The sequence below is a fragment of the Drosophila willistoni genome, assembly GCF_018902025.1.
Source record: "Drosophila willistoni isolate 14030-0811.24 chromosome 2L unlocalized genomic scaffold, UCI_dwil_1.1 Seg196, whole genome shotgun sequence".
Lineage (NCBI taxonomy): Eukaryota > Metazoa > Arthropoda > Insecta > Diptera > Drosophilidae > Drosophila > Drosophila willistoni.
The window spans coordinates 2,810,856-2,825,901 of NW_025814048.1; the positions used below are offsets into that span (position 1 = coordinate 2,810,856).

The window sequence follows — 15,046 nt, forward strand, 5'->3', positions numbered from 1 at the left end:
CGGCTTCAGGCGCGACAAGCAACTGACCTATCAACCGACAATGGGCCAACTATCTAATGTCTGAAGAAACCAAAAAAGTGCCAGACCAAAAAGGTGACGGACAGCAAGCAAGACAAAGGGATTATGTTTAAGTAATGTTCAATAAACAAATAAAAGAGGGGTAAAAGAAAAATGCAAGAAATGCCAAAGACATGACTACACGAATATGAAATAAACAAATGCAGCAAAAGTTAGAATTGTTTGGGAAATAATTGAATATGAATATGAAAAAAAAACAATTAAAAAAAACCCCATTAGAGATATGCCCATGAAATTTACAGAACATCATCTCAGTAGGATAACTAATTGAACGTTATAAATTAACATATCAAAACTTTTCACTAACATTAAGTAACAATCGAATGAAATCAGAATTTAAGGTCAAAAAAAAATGTACTGAAATTTTTTGCCTCCACTGTATATAAAAAATTGATAATTAATTGAAGACTAAATTCATTTCAACAACAGATATTCAAAATAACCTAATAAATGCTGATTCCAGAATTGAAATTGAAAACTGTCTATAAACAATGTCCACTTCGAGGAACATTCCAAAATCTTGTTTTATGTTACAAAAATCTAATTCTTCGACTGCTTTTTACATACTTAATGGTAAAAAGTTCCCTCCATTTCACAGCCCTGATGCGCTAAGTAAAAATGTTTTGCAAATTTGCAAATTTTTAAGCCTTAAACTTATTAGACGGTATATAATCAGCAGGTCATTCGGATTGGTATATCACTTATATAGATCCTTGTTGGTATACTGCACTAAACTTATCCCTTTATGCCTAAACTAATGCTCATATAAAAGATGATTGTAATATGTCATTTTTGATATGACTAGAGAATTGCAATGTTTTAATGACTCGTTTTGTCTTAATAATTCATTTCCAACGAAGGTTTGACTTAACTTTATATTATGTGAATTTCTATTTCCCCAAGTTAGAAATAAGCTAATTTTGTTTTATTTTTCCTGAATGGGAACCTTTTATGTTTGTCTTCATTACTTTGAGTTACTTTGAGTCATCTCCAAATGCGTTTAATTTCAATTAAAATATCTATAAATTTATACGAATTATAGAATTTATGGCTTATATACAAACAAACAACCTGTAAGCTTTTTAACTCTTACAATTTAGAGTATATATAAATATTTAAGTTAAGCTTAATTACCATAAAAGAGTCCACACTTGATCCCTTCAAAGACATGATTTGCATACTTAAAAGGCGTAAATATACTTAACAGTGATCACACAATCTCATGTGAGTACTAGTAGCATATTAACAGCAATTATCGCCCTCCTAATTGTCTCTCTTTAAGTGTCTTTTGCTCTCTGTCTGTAGTCAAACAAGAAAGCCTCTCAAAAATTCACTTACCTTTACTGATAAGTGTAAACAATTTGGACAAGGTTAAGATGGTCCTCACCATTTCCATTTCCATTTCTAGCATCGACTCTAGCACAACTCAGGACATTTGCCAAGCGACAATCAACGACAGCTGGCATACGTTGCGTATGTGTGTTATGTGACGTCAATGGGCAGCATGAGAAATGCATGGACTAGAAGAGACAAGATGGCGAAACGGGAAAAGGAGGAGAGGGTTATGGCATGTCAACAAACTTGCACAATGCCAGCAACCAGCAACCAGCAGCCAACAGCCAGGAGGAATAGGACAATATATACACAGAGATTGCAGGACCTAAAGGAGAGCACACACAAACTGGTTGTGTGTGTGTCTGTGTGTGTGTGTTTGTTATATGGAACGGAAGTTTTGCTAACGATGTCGATTATTTCTATGTCATTGTTGATTAATTTATGCAATTTGCAATTTGCAGGGGGCCCCAACATGTCGTATGATTGATATAACTATCTAAGGAGAAACAAGGAGAAGGAAGAAAAGAGACAGAGAATGAAAAGAGACAACGCCAAGAGAGGTACGAGAAAAACCATTTAAAAGTTAACCTTTCCTAAAAATAGAAATAGAAACGCAAATCGAGCACAAAGTGCAGAATGTTTTTTTTTTGTGTTTTTGTTTTATATGCTGTAAGGACACACATAGAAGGACACTCACACAGAGAGAGAGAGCGAAATACAGAAGCAAACAGAGGGAGGCAGAGGCAGAAAGGAAGACAAACTAAAAGCTGCTGTGGTTTTTCGGCTTGAAATCTAAACCAACCAAAAAATACATTTTGTGACGTAGACAAGACCAAGAAAAACGAAAACCAACAACAAAAAAACAACAACAACAACAACAAAATGGCAATGAGCGGCAAATGCAGACAAGCTGATGCCAAGCCATATTATGTTAGGGTATAGGAAGAGCAAAGTGTTGCTGTGTGAATGCATTCAAACGGAAATGGAAACCTTTGTCGGACGCGAATAGAAACAAGCAAAACCAACAAAAGCAAATGTCATTAAAGGGCTTGGGGTATAGTAGTAACTGAGTAGACGAGTCCATGAATTCCCTTCAGTCGATGTATCTCAGAAGTGCACTTTGTGTCGACAAATATGCTCTCAGAGATTGCACACAAACACACAGAAGCTCATACACAGAAGTATTGCTTACACCTGTCCATGGCAGACAGACAAATGAGGTTGCTAAGGACGGGAAGGAGGGGCGGTGGGTGGTATGGTACGCTCAAATAGATTTCGTTTTCATGTTGTTGTTGTTCTTGTTGTTGTTTATGTTGTTGCTTTCAATTTACGTCATCATTTCCATGGCGTCGTCAAACAATTTTCTTTTTGCATTTTCACCAAAGCAGGCCAAATGAATTCTCTCTCTCTCTCTTGTTACAATTACTGACTCTCTCTCTCTCGATGGCCCTTTCTCTCGCTCTCTCTCACTCTTTCTCTTTGTATAACACTTTTGCCCTTCCAAATTGTTGACTTTAGTTTGTCTTTACTGTTTTTTGATTTTGTTATATATTTTATTTTATGTTTTTCTTTTTCTTTTTTGGCCATTTGGCAATTTGTTTAGCTGTTTGTTAGTTATGTTCTTTGCCGCTTTGTTGACCTGCGCTCTTAACACCTATTGATCTGCACAACACCTTTGTCTTGTGTGTGTGTGTGTGTGTGTGTGTGTCTGTTTATTATGTTACTTTGTTAGATGTTTCATCAGTTTTGTTCTAATCACAGGTACAAAAGACTTTTAGCAACATGTTGCAAAGCGTAAACGGCAACATGTTGCCAAGGTGTAACTTGGCAGTTAACCTGATTGGTCCCACAGTTGATGAAATATTTAACCGGACCAGACTAATTGACCAATTTGTTATATAATTTATCAATGGTAAGGCAAATACTTATGTGGGGTGTATATTATAGACTGCAAAACTCATTTTCCTCTTAATTGAATTAAACAATGAATTATTCATTATATTTTGAAATAATTAAAATGGTATTTACTTTCATTTATTTTGTAACATATAACCTGCTACAAGTTTACTGCGAGCTGTTGGAAACTGGTAGTACCTATCAAGTGTACGCGCTGGTTTCGGCTCAAATTAGTCGGTGAGAAATGGGGGATGGGGGGGACCTAGAGAATCATATACTCTTTATATTTTTTTTCTCTTTTTACGCCTGTCGCATCAGATCTCTTCTGGCCAAATGTCTGCGCCAAAATACTCCTTCTCGAGAGTCTGCTGCTCCCGTGGGCTTCAGTCCGTTTCGACGGGCGTGCCTCTCCTGCGCCTCTCTTAAGTTCGCTGTTAGACTTATACCATTATATCTAGTCTGTGGACTAGGTTTGAACCAGGACTAGGTTTAGACCAAAACTAGGTGCCAATTCTATAAAAAAAACACTCTTAGTACACACGCACTCAAAAGGCGCTTTTTGCTAATAGTTACCAGTTGATTTGGCACCGGATTAAAAATATGTATATATGCCTTTCTCTTAGCAATCTAATTCAGGCTGACATGTGCCTAAAAGATGAAAATTTATATTTTCCTAAATAAAATTTTTCCATAACTAATTTACGCGTTTGTATAACGCCGTACTTACATTCACTTTCTTAAGACACATACTATACTCCTTAGCAGAAAACTGCTTCGAATTCACAATTTATGCCGACTTTTTCACAGTCAGACTTTTTTTTTCCAATAAAATTCGTTTTCACTATCACTTTAATTTTTTTTTCTTTTTTGTGACCGCACTACTTGAAGATAACTTGAAAAAGAAAAGTCATTCCCATGGGGGCCGACATACTTGGTTAACTCTCTATCCATTAGTCCTCTTTGGACCCCTCTCTTCACCTCGATTACCCCTAAACTTCCCTGATCCCAACTTTAGAGGAGCCTAGGGGGCGCCACAAAAACGCAAGAGAAAGTAATCGGATTGAAAAATTCGAAGAAAATTTTCTGAACACAACCAAAAAAAACGAATCTCGAAAACGCAGCTCCTACCTTTCCCAAATTTTACCTAGTAGACTAACATTCTGTTAGTTAGTATAACGCTAACTAACAATACAAGCAGCGCAAGCAGTGTAAGCAGTGAAAGCAGTGAACACGGTTACTATATGAAACTTATATTGCTCGCTTTTAGGGATAAAGCGTTTATATGTCGTTTTAGTTATAGACAAAAAAAAATCATTCTTTCTCTTATTTTTTTATTTTCTTCCTAAATACAAACGGTTACAAGCGCTACTACAAAACCCCCCCACTAAAATCACACTTACCTAATGGAAAGGGTGATACTCGCTTGAAACCGGGCAAAAAAAAATTATTGCTTAATATCTTTCGCATGGAATTTGCCTACCACATGACCTTGTAGATTCTCTAACTCATAATACGCGTTGCCGAGCTTCCGTCTCACTCTCGCCTTCACGAACGGTGGCGCTAACTTGGAATTGAATCCTTTTGAGAAATTACTTTGCTGGAAGTTCCTACGAAATACCTCTTGTCCAACTGAAAAAGACACCTCGCGACTACGTAAATTATACAGCTTCTCATTCCGATCATGCTGTTTTCGTGACTCCTCTTTAGCTTTAGTTCCCATTATTTCGAAAGAGTCGTCCCTACTAAACCTCACAGCTCGATCCTCTAACAATTCTAAGTTCCGTAGCACTTGGTAAACGGACCCGTCGGTTACCATATGCTGACCAAATGCCATCCTATAGGGTGTTGTGTTTATCGCCGAATGAATAGTAGACCTCAAGGCACAAGCGATACTACTTAGCTTTTCGTCCCAATCAGACTGGCTTGGACTTACGTAAGCCTTTACTGCTGCCAATACCGACCGGTTTACTCTCTCTGACACGTTAGCCTGCGGAGCATACGCAGCCGTATATGTGTGACGCACTTTATACCTTTGCAATAGCTCATTAAAATGGTGTGCTCTAAATTGGGGCCCATTATCGGAAACTATAATCTCAGGTACCCCAAAACAATGAAAAAGATCCTCCTCTAGAAACTGTGTAACCACTTCTGCAGTAAACTTTTTTACCTTCTTTAGAAACGGAAATTTTGAGAAGTGGTCCACTACAATAAATATTCCAATATTGCCAGACTTGCTTCGAGGGTAAGGACCCAAGAAATCCACATACAGTTTCTCGAAGAATCTTGACGTTTCACCCGACTTGCCTAATGGTGGCCTTAACGTATAATTCGGGTGTTTGGTGGCTTTACAAACTTCACATCTGTTTATAAACTCTTTAACTTCTGACACTAGATTTGGCCAGTAATAGTAGCGCCTAAGTTTTTCCAATGTCTTATTAATACCGCTGTGGGCCGCTAGTGGGCTTTCGTGAGCCGATTTCAACAACTGCTCCACTAATCCCTTGGGAATCCATAGTTTCCAGCAATGATCATCTGCTAACTTCTCCCCAGGAAAATGCTCACTACGCCGGTAAACTAAATTGCCCATTACTTTCACGTCTGGTACTGACTGGGGGTTTTTTTCGACCTTCGTCTTTAGCTCCACATATGCGGGACTTAGAAAATGCACCGAATTGAGATCGATTCCTAAATCACTATCTAATACCGCTAAATCAGGGGTAAAAACTCTGGACAAAGCGTCTGGCACCACGTTTTTACTACCTTTTCGATGTGAAATGGTAAAATTAAATCCCTGAAGTTTCAAAGACCATCTGGCCAACCTAGAACTCAAGTCTGATTGACTCATTAACCACTTTAACGAAGCATGGTCGGTTATGATAGAAAATTCTTGACCCTCCACGTAGGCCCTATATTTCTTAACTGCTAACACGGCTGCCAAACACTCTTTCTCTGTAACTGAGTAATTTCTTTGTGCCTGGTTCAGTTTTTTCGACATAAACGCAATGGGTACTTCGTCCTTATCCTCTGTTAACTGGGTTAGCACCGCGCCAACTCCCGTATGACTGGCGTCACAGTTTATGGAGAAAGGTTTTCTAAAATCGGGACTATGTAAAACTGGTGCCTGGCTTAAACGTGTCTTCAAGTCTTCAAATGCTGACTGAGCCTCTGACGTCCATATGAATTTACGCTTATGCTTTAAAGTATCTGTAATTGGAGACGCAATAGCAGCATAATTTTGAATGAATTTGTGATACCAACCCGCCATTCCTAAAAAGCGCCGAACTTGTTTAACCGATTTTGGGGTGGGGAAATCGACTATGGCGGATATTTTATCTGGGTCTGTCTTAATAGTTCCCTCACCTACAATATGTCCTAGATACTTGACATTCTTTCTACAAAAATGGCTTTTCTCGACGTTTATAGTTAACCCTGCATCGGATATACATTTGGATAGCTCTGTAAGTAGAGTTATATGCTCGTCAAACGAATCTGAGACGATCAACAGATCATCTAAGTAGATAAATATCTGATGGCGCCGATGCGGTGGCACTATTTTATCCATGAGTTTGGACATGGTTTGTGCCGCGTTACATAATCCAAAAGGCATTACTTTGAAATGGTACAGGGGTCTACCTGCTACTGAAAAGGCTGTCTTATCCCGTGACTCGGGCTGTAAAGGAATTTGCCAATACGCGTCCTTCAAGTCGAGACTTGTGATATACTCGGCCTTAGGTAATCTGCTAAGGATGCCGTCTATGATTGGCATTGGGTAAGCATCCTTAACTGTAACGGCATTCAGCCGTCTACTATCTATGCATAACCTATGTTTTCCTGGCTTACTCACCAACACAACAGGCGAAGACCAAGCACTTTGAGATTCCTCAATAACTCCTAATTTTAACATACGATCTAACTCTTCATATATCAACTGTTCTTTTGCCGGTGACATAGGATAGTGTCGCTGCTTAATTGGTGCTGCACCAGCAACATCTATTACATGTGACAGCAGCTGCGTTTTCCCTAGTCCCAACTTAGCGAATGATGGAAACAAACCCATACATTCAGACAAACGTTGCTTCTGATTACTGTCTAGCATTCGTTGCGCCGTATCCTCAACGCTTAAACTAGCTATCTGTATCGGTCCTACTGACAGTCCAGATGGTAATAAATCGAAAGCGAGCCAAAAATCTATGCCTAAGTAAAGATCCTGGGTTAGCCCAGGGACTATATAAAATTTTAATATCTTACTATTTCCTCTAAAATTAACTTCAGTACTTATCTTTCCTACTATCTGCTGGGGTGTTCCATCTGCAGTATTTACTTTATTTGACATTGGCCTAATATTCTGTTTTACAGCCAATAATTCTTCGGCAAAACTGCCACCAACGCAACTTATGCTAGCCCCAGTATCCATGAGGCCACTTACTAATCTATTGAATAACTTTACCTCTGCATAAGGACGGATATCAAAAACATTGCCGACTACCGCCGAGGCTATTAGCTTTCGCTCTTTTTTAACACCTTTATTAAAAACCTTCCTTCGCTCTCTTGAACGAGTCTTTGACCAATAGATTCCTAATCTAGGTGACTCTACTGGTTCCGTTTCTGAATATTTAGATATTTCTTGTGATTTCTCATCGGGGATATGCGTAAATTCGGGCAAATATTCTTCTAACCCTTGTGTTTCCTCTAATCTGTATTGCTGGCCCTCGAGATCATCTGTTTGCGTGCACTTCTCCGAAGTGCACGACCTGCCGTGTTTTTTGAATGGTCATTACAATGGGTACAAGATGGCTTATACGTATTTGGCTTCCCACAGCCATAGCAAAACACTCGCCGTTCTGCTACACACTCTTGATAGGGATGTCCCGCCGTATCACAGTTCCAACAATCCAAATTAACTGCTTCCACCACTGGCACGTCATCTTCTGCCTCAGACTCTTCTTCTGTTTGAATGCTCACTGCATTTACCATTCTCCTAGGCATTGGTCTTGGTGGTACACCCAATGGTTTCCGTACTGTCTGCATAAAGGTTTCTCTAGTACGCACTAACTGCCTTAACTTAGAGACCGAAGCTATGGACTCATACAATAACTCATGCTGAATATCGGGCAAGAGATTAGCCCGAAGATGCTCTAGTAACTCAATCTCTGGTAACGGAGTAGACAGTTTGTCAGCTAGCGCCACTATCGCCTCGTAGAATTCGTCGAACGATTCTTTATCTCCCTGTCTGCGTTTGCTGATAGCAGCTTTAATATGCTGATCGGTACGCTCGTCTTTGAATTGTTCCCTCAAGGCTCTACATAAGTCTAGCCACTTGATGTGTGATACCTTCTTGTGGTATCTCCAAAACCACTCACTAGCATTCCCTTCAAACAAATTGCTAACATACCGCGACAGAACTACGAAATTACCTTCTAAAGCCTGATGGGTCATTGCTTCCGCTCTATAAATGAACTCGTCCACTGATATACCGGACTTGCCATTAAACCTTAACTTCCAGCTACTTATAACCTGACTTATTCTGTCTGGTCTAAGCTCCAAAATGCTATTACCGTTGCTTGCCTGCTCACTAGCTGCTGTTGCTGATACTTGGCTACGTAAATTCGCTGCCTGTTGTGTACTTTCCTCAGCGTTCGCCTGGTGTGTCGCTACTACTGAGTACAACCTCTGGAACCCATTTTCAAGCGCTTGTGTCAACAATTCCGTTTGTCTGACTGCTTGAATTTCCAGTCGCTCATTTTGCCGAGATGCAGCCGTCGCCATGGCATTCGCTATTAACCTTGCTAAATTCACGTCGCTATTCCTAACAGATTCGGCTGGCTCTACACTCTCATCTAACCTTCTTTCCTGGCTAACATCTCTCTGTGCCATTTCTGCCAGTAAGTTGGCCCTTTGCGCTGCTGATCTGGTTTGCACTCTTGCCTGATGGCTGGTCTGTGGTCCCCCACTAAGTGCTTCAGGTCCGTCTCCTTCCATACTCTGTAACGGCTGATCACAAGTGGGGCAAATTTCCCTACTACCGACGCGTATGTTGAAGCACGCTATGTGGAAGTGATGACCACAAGTAGTGCTCCGTAGCTGCGCCCTATACTGAATTGGTTTATCGCAGATAAGGCAAAGGGTATTGTCGTCCTGAATCGCGGCTAGATCTTCGCTGCTGTGCCTTACCGACATTTCTCAGAACAAAACTTGTACCTATTTGTTAACTAACTATGCTGAGGACTTCGCTCTTAAGTTTTTAATCCCAGATCTGTTTAATTCCTGATGAAACTGTTTCCACTAAATTGTTTGATTAATAAAGTTATACTTATTATAATAATGTCGCAAAGAAATAAAGAAAATATAAAAAAATTGAATAACTTTCATAAAAGTAATGAGGGGAATCATGCCATGTGTTAAAAAAAAATGGTTTGAGCAGCTGCTAAAATAACGATAAAAGAGGGCTTTAAGTATAATTGAAATTGCAGGTATGCCCTAGCTTATTGCCAAGTATCACATAACTCCTTACAATTTACCTAACTGCTTAAAGCAATAAACATTTTGTACCTAACTTGTAGGCAAATAAAAAACCAATAGTTCTAAGAATTATTAACCGCTTGGAGGCTATAGTCTTTGACCATTGTTAAACCTGATCCAAAACGAGAAAAAAATACTCTTTCTGACTATCGAAAATTACCTGTGGCTACACCGACAATCCTAAGCGCGGAGCCGAAAATATTTTAGAATTTAAGGCTGATCCAGCTGACCAATTGATTGTGCGTTGCCCTAATGTTTTTTTTTTTTTGTTGGTGGTGTGGACATAGAGTTATGTCGAAACTTTTATGTACTCCGACTGACCACCCAATACAGTAAAGAATACTAGCGTTCGAAAACCGAGATATAAATACCCATAAGAAAAGCTGTTGTTGACTAAAATGTTGTCGTCGGGGCTCCCGAAACCGATTTGGCCCCACGTTTGGGCGCCAATTAATAAAATTATGAATACTTAACTAACTGTAACATATAACCTGCTACAAGTTTACTGCGAGCTGTTGGAAACTGGTAGTACCTATCAAGTGTACGCGCTGGTTTCGGCTCAAATTAGTCGGTGAGAAATGGGGGATGGGGGAATGGATAGACTACCCGCTCTGCTAGTAGAAAATTTTATTAATAAATTCGCGTACTAAGACCACTTATACTCGGTTTAACGTTTCGTACAAAAAAAAGAAAAGAATAGAGAAAAGGATGAGAAGAGAACAGAAAGACCGTCGTTTTTAGCGCAGCTGCTGAAAAAGAAAGGGGTCAGATGTCAGTGACGCCCAAAAGAAAAATTCGCCCACCCTACCATGATCGCTGTACTAAAGCCAAAATATAAAATTACACAGCGATCCCTATGCCAAACCAATTTTTCAACCTAACTTACTTCGCATGATTCCCCCCCTCACGAACGTCTCAGACCAAATTCATTTCAAAAACTTATATTTAATAACAATAAGCAATATAATAAGGCATTTCAAAGATCAAAAATATAGATAATGATATAAAGGTGATATGATAATATATATATAGGTATGACAATGTTTATATAGAAAGCATTTTGAAATTCAAGGAAAGAAAAATTATTTTTTTTTTGAGCATAAGTTAAACTTCTGATGACTTTACCAAAATTTAATTTTTTTTATGTTATTTAAACGAGAGCAACGAAAACTGCTTTAACTCTCTCTTTACTTTACCAAAATTTAATTTTTTTTATGTTATTTAAACGAGAGTAACGAAAACTGCTTTAACTCTCTCTTTACTTTACCATCATATACCAACAGCAAAAAAAAAAATGATATTAAAACAAAAGAGTACTCACTTAAGCATCCCACGGAGAAAGATCTTTCTGGTGACAGCTGTAAGCAATTGCATTAAATATAGGGAGAGTTGTTGTTGCTGGCTTGAGAGAGAATTAAACCACATGATAAGCTTTTGCCAGGGGCGTGCCGAAAAAGGGGTTAAATAAAAATTTTCATCGAAGTTCAATCATGACCAAAAAAAATTACATAAAAAAAATTACAAAAGCAAAATGAAATAAAAGAAAAAAAAATAAAATTGGCTTTGGAGAACGCCAATGCATCAGAATTTTACGATTTAAAAAGATTAACTTTAAGATAACATTATATATAAAAAAAAAATAAAAAAAAATCAAGGGCATAAATTATTTGTGCCCAAAATTAAAGAGTTACATTCATCATTAGGGCCTGGCGAAGATATTTAATTTTTCTTTTTTTTTTTTTTGTGGTTGGAGGCTATGCGGCAATCACCAGTAACCAAAAAAAACAAAACAAAACGCAAGCCAAGCGGCTACACATGAAAGCTTCGCTGGCTGATAATCATCTAAAGAAAGCTTTTGCTTATCACGCAAAGCAAGGGTAGTGGGGGGGGCCTAGAGAATCATATACTCTTTATATTTTTTTTCTCTTTTTACGCCTGTCGCATCAGATCTCTTCTGGCCAAATGTCTGCGCCAAAATACTCCTTCTCGAGAGTCTGCTGCTCCCGTGGGCTTCAGTCCGTTTCGACGGGCGTGCCTCTCCTGCGCCTCTCTTAAGTTCGCTGTTAGACTTATACCATTATATCTAGTCTGTGGACTAGGTTTGAACCAGGACTAGGTTTAGACCAAAACTAGGTGCCAATTCAGTTGATTTGGCACCGGATTAAAAATATGTATATATGCCTTTCTCTTAGCAATCTAATTCAGGCTGACATGTGCATTCACTTTCTTAAGACACATACTATACTCCTTAGCAGAAAACTGCTTCGAATTCACAATTTATGCCGACTTTTTCACAGTCAGACTTTTTTTTTCCAATAAAATTCGTTTTCACTATCACTTTAATTTTTTTTTCTTTTTTGTGACCGCACTACTTGAAGATAACTTGAAAAAGAAAAGTCATTCCCATGGGGGCCGACATACTTGGTTAACTCTCTATCCATTAGTCCTCTTTGGACCCCTCTCTTCACCTCGATTACCCCTAAACTTCCCTGATCCCAACTTTAGAGGAGCCTAGGGGGCGCCACAAAAACGCAAGAGAAAGTAATCGGATTGAAAAATTCGAAGAAAATTTTCTGAACACAACCAAAAAAAACGAATCTCGAAAACGCAGCTCCTACCTTTCCCAAATTTTACCTAGTAGACTAACATTCTGTTAGTTAGTATAACGCTAACTAACAATACAAGCAGCGCAAGCAGTGTAAGCAGTGAAAGCAGTGAACACGGTTACTATATGAAACTTATATTGCTCGCTTTTAGGGATAAAGCGTTTATATGTCGTTTTAGTTATAGACAAAAAAAAATCATTCTTTCTCTTATTTTTTTATTTTCTTCCTAAATACAAACGGTTACAAGCGCTACTACAATTTAGTAATGAAAATGTAAAATGATATGCAGTAGATTACAAACAAATATAATATATATACAAACAGATATAATATATGAGAAATTGTTATGATCTTATCGATATAACTTATTTTTTAAGAGTTGATATCGATTAATAAAAGCAACTCTGATTCGTCAATGATTCTTTTGCAGTTCTTCTAAGTTTTCGATGATTCTTCCAACCCTTCTGCCTAAGACTAAAATATGTACTCCACTATAATAGATCGTAATACTATTTTAAAAAGCATATTCTTTGGCTATATCCGATTTCTGCTGTGCTACGCTATTATAAAAACTTCTTTTACAATTATTAGAAACTAACTTTTGATTTTTATCCCTAAAAGTTTACAAATAAATCCCCAAATAAGCTGTAATTAAAATTAAGCTTATTATTCAGTGCTTATATACTTAGTTAATGAAAGTAAAACCCAAGCGAATGGAAACCCCACGATAAATGAATTGATTTTAATCGATTGAACCAATTAATTGTTGTCATTGATAAATACAATCTAAATTAATATTAATTTCAAGGAATTTTTATAAAGAGAATCTGTCATCGATTCATTTTATTAAATAGTACTAAAATATAATATTTGAAGAAATTTATGACTTTCCGATAACCTTGTATCTAGAGATGAGTTGCGACTAATTATGCTTATCGACTATTTTTATCGATTGCTTTAAACAAAAAAAAAGGGAGGATCTAGATTCTAGAACAACCTTTCAATTAGTATACCTTCATAAACAAAAGTAATGCCCAAAATCTCGAACAAGAATAATTGTTCAAGTATTTTAATTAAATAAAAGTATCTACCGACTAACTCACTGATGTATTGTCTAACTGTCCCTATACCAACAAAGGCAATAACCTGCAAAAACTTACTAAGAAATCAAGGATACACTTTGCTTCAAAAACAATTACCCCACATGGAGGAATTTATTATCAACTTATTTTTCTAATAACCCCCCACGAGAAGTAAGAGAAAATGTTAACCCATTTTCCATGGAGCCAATCAAGGATTCATGTTCAGGTCCTTGGCTTAGTATTTATACTGGCAATACTACAAATCACAGTGCCTGAGCTAAAAACCGCAACAATTAGCACCCGACAACGATAATAAAAGTAACAGCAAACAGAAAATGGCTAGCCATAATTAACAGTGTCTCATAAAATTGAACAAACCGAGTTTGTCAGCTAACCGCAACAGCAATTGGACAACTGCTCAACAGAATAGCTTACAATATTGACCCTGCACTACGTGAGAGAAAGAGACGGGGAGAAACAAAATGCCAGTGATTTGTTTATACAAAAGGTAACAGCAGCTAAAGAAAATATGATGACGTTTTCTGTTTACTAGAGAGCCACAAACAACAAAAATTGGCATAAAGACTTGCTGGCCAAAAAGCAAAAACTGTTATACCGAACATTGTGCCGGCTCTGTACAAGGCGCCTGCGTTAGAATTGAATTCTAGACTAGCTGGAAAATATCCTGGCAAAAAAACTTGCCAACTGCCAGTCGCATTCTGAAAGGCGCCACGAAAAGGTTCGTTAGCCAAGAAAACGCGGTCAAGATAGAACTAAACCGCAAAAACGTGTGAGTGAGTCCAAGTGAAAGTATCTGAAAGTGTGTAAAAGTGTGTGTGTGGGCTAGTATATTTTTTTGTGAAAATTGCAGGTGTTTGTGATGTGAACTTAAATTCCAAATAATTAAGACTTTAAAAGAAAAATGCGTGTTCAAATGAAAAACAAAAAAGTTTGCAAAAAAATAAAATAGTAGTAAACAAAACGTGTTTTGCCATTGGAAGAGATGCCAAGCCCCCTGAGCCTCCCAACAGCCTCCCCCTGTTGTCTCTCTCTCTCTCTCTCTCTTTCTTTCACTCATTCCTTAGACCACATTTCTATTTTCCGCTTTTTGGAAATATTGCGTTGAACTCACGCAGCTTCCAACGAAAGGACGAACGAATGCCAAACGATGATTGCGTGGGAAATACATCTTCGTTTGGCTTTAGTTTCTCTTCTGCGGACATTCAATGTTCTGCGTTTGCCCCAAGCGCACGTGGATGCCGCCAATAAAAAAAGCAACAAAAAAAATAATAACGACCTGACTGTGTCTCCGTGTGTGTGTCTTCCGTGTGTGTGTGTGTGTGTGTGTGTGTGTGAAGCTAAACAAAATATATGTAATAAAAATAAAAATAAAACTTAACCCAGCATGTAATCAGTGACAGTTTTGTTTCCTTTGGCTCCAACTTTTTTTTTTTGGGTGTCCTTCCTGTAAATTGTAGCTTGACTGTGATTTACACTGCTTCTTTGCCATTTTGCCATACGCATTAACTA

The 15,046-nt window shown here is 38.0% G+C and overlaps 1 protein-coding gene across 3 annotated transcripts in view; it reads left to right on the plus strand.

Moving 5' to 3' along the window:
* The first annotated feature begins 14,249 nt into the window (after positions 1–14,249).
* The window catches only part of LOC6639984 (pneumococcal serine-rich repeat protein), a 32,443-nt gene continuing 31,646 nt past the window's right edge, over positions 14,250–15,046 (plus strand). The window contains exon 1 of one of the 3 annotated variants that reach the window (XM_023182106.2): positions 14,250–14,336. The gene's annotated coding sequence lies outside the window, so the exon portion shown is untranslated. The remainder of the gene's footprint in view (positions 14,337–15,046) is intronic. The other 2 variants (XM_047010167.1, XM_047010169.1) reach the window with 2 other exon arrangements.